At 32.8% G+C, this 5,465-nt stretch overlaps 1 long non-coding RNA gene across 2 annotated transcripts; it reads right to left on the bottom strand.

Moving 5' to 3' along the window:
• Positions 1-2,582: 2,582 nt before the first annotated feature.
• On the bottom strand, positions 2,583-4,185 carry LOC109152107. Of its 2 annotated transcripts, none has more exons than XR_002049353.1 (3): positions 3,989-4,185; positions 3,815-3,877; positions 2,583-2,775 (listed from the first exon to the last, which is right to left on the bottom strand). It is a non-coding gene; the product is annotated as an uncharacterized LOC109152107 (long non-coding RNA). The 2 variants fall into 2 exon arrangements; XR_002049352.1 differs by lacking the exon at positions 2,583-2,775 and adding an exon at positions 3,105-3,380 and having other exon boundaries at positions 3,825-3,877.
• Positions 4,186-5,465: the final 1,280 nt, after the last annotated feature.

The following is a 5,465-nucleotide window of genomic DNA, read 5'->3' as shown; positions in this document are numbered from 1 at the left end:
CATGCACCAATAGTGTAATCAAATACACAACAATGTGATTTCCTCTATTCCGGTGTTTTATGACGAGTTTACCCTTGCAGTTCGTTGAGTAGGAGAATGTGCGCGAAATATTGAAAAAATCTTGATTAATATGATTCATTGGATCTATCTAATCTAATGGCCTATAATTGACCATATGACCACACCTAACAACATGACCACATGTGATCACTCCTATATATATATATATATATATATATATATATATATATATATATATATATATATGTCATTTATATGTATAATTGTTATAATTTTTTTTTTTGTAGAGAGTTATATTCTAACCATTGTTAATATATAATGTTTGTTTATTTTGTAATTGTTTATGTGCTTCCATTTCGCTTTTAGAGAATAATAATTTTCAATAACTTTTACGAAAAAAATTTTAATGTTAATATCATTTAACTTATTACTGTAAAATAAGTTTTATCCATGCATCACACGGGTACAATACTAGTTTTCCAAAAAACACGAGTTGTACTAATACTCTATCTATATTTAATGGTTTTATTTGCACTCTTCAATCGCTTTTCTGGATCACAGGGTGTTTGGTTGGAAGGAAGGAATTATGGAAGAAAAAATTATAATTCGATAGAAAAGAATAAGGTAGGAATAAAGTAAGAAATTCAAATTACATTGTTTGGTAAGAAGGAATAGAATTATTGGGAATGAGAATGGGATAAGTGGTATAAAGACTAAAAAAGCTTTTTGCACTATTGGTCCCACGACTATAGTGTCATTAACAACTTTGATTCACGACTTTTAAAACTTGTAGAATTGGTCCACAACTATGACTTTCTTAGCAAATTTGGTCCTTCCGGTGCATTTTCCATTCAATTTTTTCCGAAAAATTTTACTCTCCATTTAACATGGGTAATATTGTCTTTTCCATCTCACAAACTAATGACATAAATAAATAAATAAATAAATAAATAATTAATTAATTAAACACATCCAGTGATACTATGATTAATTATACTATGATTGAAATTAAACGTCACCCAATTCCAATTCCTCTTTCAGTTTCACCCTCTTTGCTAAACGTCAAAATTTTTTAGTTGTTTATTTATTTATTTGTCATTAGTTTATGAAATGGAAAATACAATATTACCCATATTAAACTAGAGACTAAAATTTTCGGACAAAAATTGTTCAAAAAATGCATCGAAAGGACCAAAGTTGCTAAGAAAGTCATAGTCGTAGACCAATTCTACAAGTTTTAAAAGTCGTGGATCAAAGTTGTTAATAACACCATAGTCGTGGGACCAAAAGTGCAAAAAACTCAGACTAAAATGTCTGTGCAATAATAATGCTAATAATAATCAAGGGTAAACAAGTCATTTTATTTCCTTTTTTTTTATTTATTTCCTTTCCCCCTTGAATTGCAATTCATACAAGGGGGGGGGGGGGGGGGGGGGGGTATGGATTGCAATTCAACAAAACAAGGAATTACAATTCGGTGCAAGACAAGCACAACTTTCTTCTGGAAAAGTTCTCAGTACAGGTGAGACCAGTACAGGGGATCTATGCTCTTCCCAGGATCGGCATAGGAGGACAATTAACAAGGCTGCTAGGTATGCTAGTGATGATGAAACCAACTTGGTTGCTTATGCTCTTTCAGTCGCATATGAGGCTCTACCTATTGCTAAGTTCAAGCATTGTTTGAGTTTAGTCGGCTGATTCAGTTGTTAATTTGCATAGTGAATTTGATCCAATGTGAAAATTGTTAGAATGTAGCTCAAATTACATGAAGACCACTCATCATGCATCGTTTTCTCCGTTGCCGCATGCTTCCCCACATAGCATTGCTCCATTGCCGCATGTCTCCCCACATAGCATTGCACATTCTCGGACTTTAGCTAATCCTCCTTACAGTTGCCGCTTTTCTCTCTCTCTCTTTTTTTTTTTTTATTGTATAAATAGCTTGCATTTCTTTGTATTCAATCGTACATCAATTTCAATTCATCTTCACCTCATTTCAATTCTATCTCTATTTAATTTCAATTCTTCTTACGTGTTTATATATATATATATATATATATATATATATATATATATATATACTATATTCATTTGTCATATATATAATTTTTCTTATTTATATTATTTAATTTCTATAATTCTTAATTTTCAATTATTAGTTTTCGCATTATTCCACTATATTGCTGACATATATTCCAAATATGCTCAAGGAGCAATCTGTTTGACAGCCCACGGTAGAGGGGATGCTAATTCGTTATGAGCCACCGGATGATCGAGCAATATCAATGCACTACATTAATCCACTAGTTCACGCAATAATAATGGTATGTACCAGAAAACCATTCTCTATTTGTGAAAATAGTAGATTGAAGTTGGATAAATTATCAAAATATCTCAAAACTAATCTTAAATCTTTTTTTTTTTTGTTTTTTTTGTTTTTTGTTTTTTTTTTTTTCCTTTTTGATTCAGGAGCTAATGACAAACTAATACAAGCAGCAAACTACTATGTTGTCTGCATGGAGTAGTTTTAACAGAGTAACATTGTTAGAGGATTGTGCAAACTTACCGGATGGTTCGGGGAGAGTTAAGCATCTGCGCAGACCGTCAATCCCAGCAGGAATTATGGAAGCCAGACCGAGGTATGGGTTTGCACATCCATCAAACACCTTAACCAGGTGAACTGGCAGTTCTTAGTGTGGCCTCTCGATTTTGTCTCCCCCAATACTAGCCATAAGATGTCAGTCCAGCTGCAATCTAAAGTGACAAGAAAAAGAAAAAATAGTTTTAAGAAACCAAGATCTAGAAGCTCAAAAAACTATAAGCCTAATGCCCCAAATAAAGATCAGGAAGAAGGGGAAAGGATTTTGATTGTGATGATAAGCTGCTAAGTGAATGTTCTGATAGGAATTTCTATAACAATGTTTGATAAAAAACATACGGTGGACATTAACTGCCACATGCTCAGATCATGAACACCATCAGATACCACTATGGTAATGTGTCAAATGTACACAAAAAGATGAGATTATTGAAATGAAACTGCAAAGGAATAGTTTATAACATAGGAAAGAAGGTACTTGAAGTGTTCAAGGGTTTTTCAATTGTTCTGGATTATTGAGGGGAATTGAGTTCAAACACTGCAGATTGCCAAAAGGCTACTTTATACAATGCAACAAAGCAAGGCCAAAAGGCTCAACATATCACAAGAGGCTCATCTAGAAGATTTTATCATCAATAACCACTACAAGAATTAGAGCCGGAAAGGAAGCAGCGTCGAATTAGAGCCTATCAAGGGAAAACGTCTGTATGAGGTGTGGCCGCCGTAGCTTCCATATCCAGAAGAGCCGGCTGAAAAACATCTGTACATTTGGTAAACCTTTGGATCCTTTTTTTTTTTTTTTTGGATAAAGAATAGAGTTCTAGAAATTTAAAAATCATACCGATTTGCAAGGGAGAAAATACTTAGAATAAGCTATTTGGTAGCCATTTAACACAACTAAGCAATAAACAAGCTAAACCAGATACATTGCTATGAATTGTTAAACCAGAAGAATAGTAACGGCTGCAAAAAAAAAAAAAAAAAAAAAAAAAGGAATAACAAAAGAGCATAATTCTGAAAGAGGCAGACTATTGAGGTTCATTATATGTACTGTACGCACTGCACTCCATCTAAGAATATGAGGGGGGCACACAGCTAAGTCTATCAAATGCAGTCTTGCTAGCAGTTTAAAAAAAGTAGCAGGACGCAAATGCATTATCACATGTAAAGGTTAGATTTTCCATTAACATATACCTGTTCTCACCTCCTCACTTCAGCCTCTTTAGCCTGCAACTCCTTCTCTTTCTTTTCTAAATCCTGCATTCAATGTTGACTTAAATTTGAGAGTCAAAGTGATAGACAACAAATCAAGACAAGAATGATGAGCATGGTTGTATGCATTCATCAGTTATGAAAGGTTTCACGAACCGCAATGCTATCAAGTGGAATATTAATAGAGCCATTATAGAGGCATTGTTATAGAAACCAGCTGGTTCGGGAGGAAGGGGAGAATGCCTTGGCTTTGTGGCAGGGGGACGCTCCCAGTGCCATGTAAAATTCCCTACACCAATGTGGAACATGTTAGCAATAGAACACATTCAAAAACAATCACGTAATTAATAAAAAAGACACTATATATTATGAGAACCAAAGTATTCTCTTATATCAATCCAGCATGCGGAGACTGGACTTCCATTGAAATGAAATTCTTCAAAACCAAATGTTATCTCCACTTCCACGGGGGAAATGGAAATGAGTGGAGAACAACATGAGTTCCATAAAATATGTACATTATTGAAAAATTCACTACTATGATGAAATTTCAGAATTGATTCTCTAGAAGCATGGAAGTGCAATAACAATGCAGCGTCCAGAGGCACTCATAAAAATATAACCCTAAAAAGGTTTTTGCACCTGAATTGTGATAAATAACACAAATACAGAGTTAAAGGAAACAGATTAAGGACACAGTTCAATATAAAAGGCAAAGAGGAAACAAAATACTCAAAATAAAGGTATGTTTCTGTTAGGAATAAAGTGTAATGGTTTTGATATGCCAAATTTGTATTTGTAGATCCCCCAATTTTATTTCTAGGTCTAGTAGAGTCTTAGACCAAGATCGGGAAATTATTTAATTATGAAAAGAGAAAAACAGAGGAAAATGGATGAAAATAGAAGAAGAAGATATAAAGCCGAAAATCAAGAATTTGTCTGGAGAAAATGACAAATTGAAGAAGAAGATGAATGACACAATATTCACGTCGCTACTACTCAAAGAAGATATCCCAGAAGAATTTTCGTGAAGAAAATTAATATTGGAAGAATGCATGAAATTGACTTGGAGATCAAGCATCTATGGAAAGAAAGAAGTACATTAAATGTGATTGGAGATTTAATCAAAAGCTGTACGGACGAAGTTGATGATGCTTGATATATTATCCGAAATGGTTCAAGTTCGAAACTCACCATCAACAATTTTACAAGGTAAAATTTAAAATTTGAGAAGTCAAATTAAATTAATCTGAGATGCAATTGCACTTGGGAGCCGATTTCATAGAAATTGAAATTGGGAGCCAGTTTCAGAGAAATCAATTGAAATTGGGAGCAAGTTTCACATGGAAATCAATTCAAGTAGTATGAGATGCAATTTCAAAGTTGGGGACCGATTCAAAGAAAACATGGAGATTGATAGGTATATTTTACACTCATATTTTAAGTACATCTTTATAATAATTTTGCATTAATTATTTAATATTATCTTATAATTAGTTCTTTTTATATATAATATATAATACATAATATATAGTATATAATAGAATACATACTATAATATATTTATATATTACGTACTGTGCAGTCTAACAAGTATATATATATATATATATATATATATATATACACTACA

The sequence above is a fragment of the Ipomoea nil genome, unplaced genomic scaffold, assembly GCF_001879475.1.
Source record: "Ipomoea nil cultivar Tokyo-kokei standard unplaced genomic scaffold, Asagao_1.1 scaffold2382, whole genome shotgun sequence".
In the NCBI taxonomy this organism is placed as follows: domain Eukaryota; kingdom Viridiplantae; phylum Streptophyta; class Magnoliopsida; order Solanales; family Convolvulaceae; genus Ipomoea; species Ipomoea nil.
Note: the sequence above shows the minus strand (reverse complement) of the source record. Positions and strands in the feature narration are given on the sequence as shown.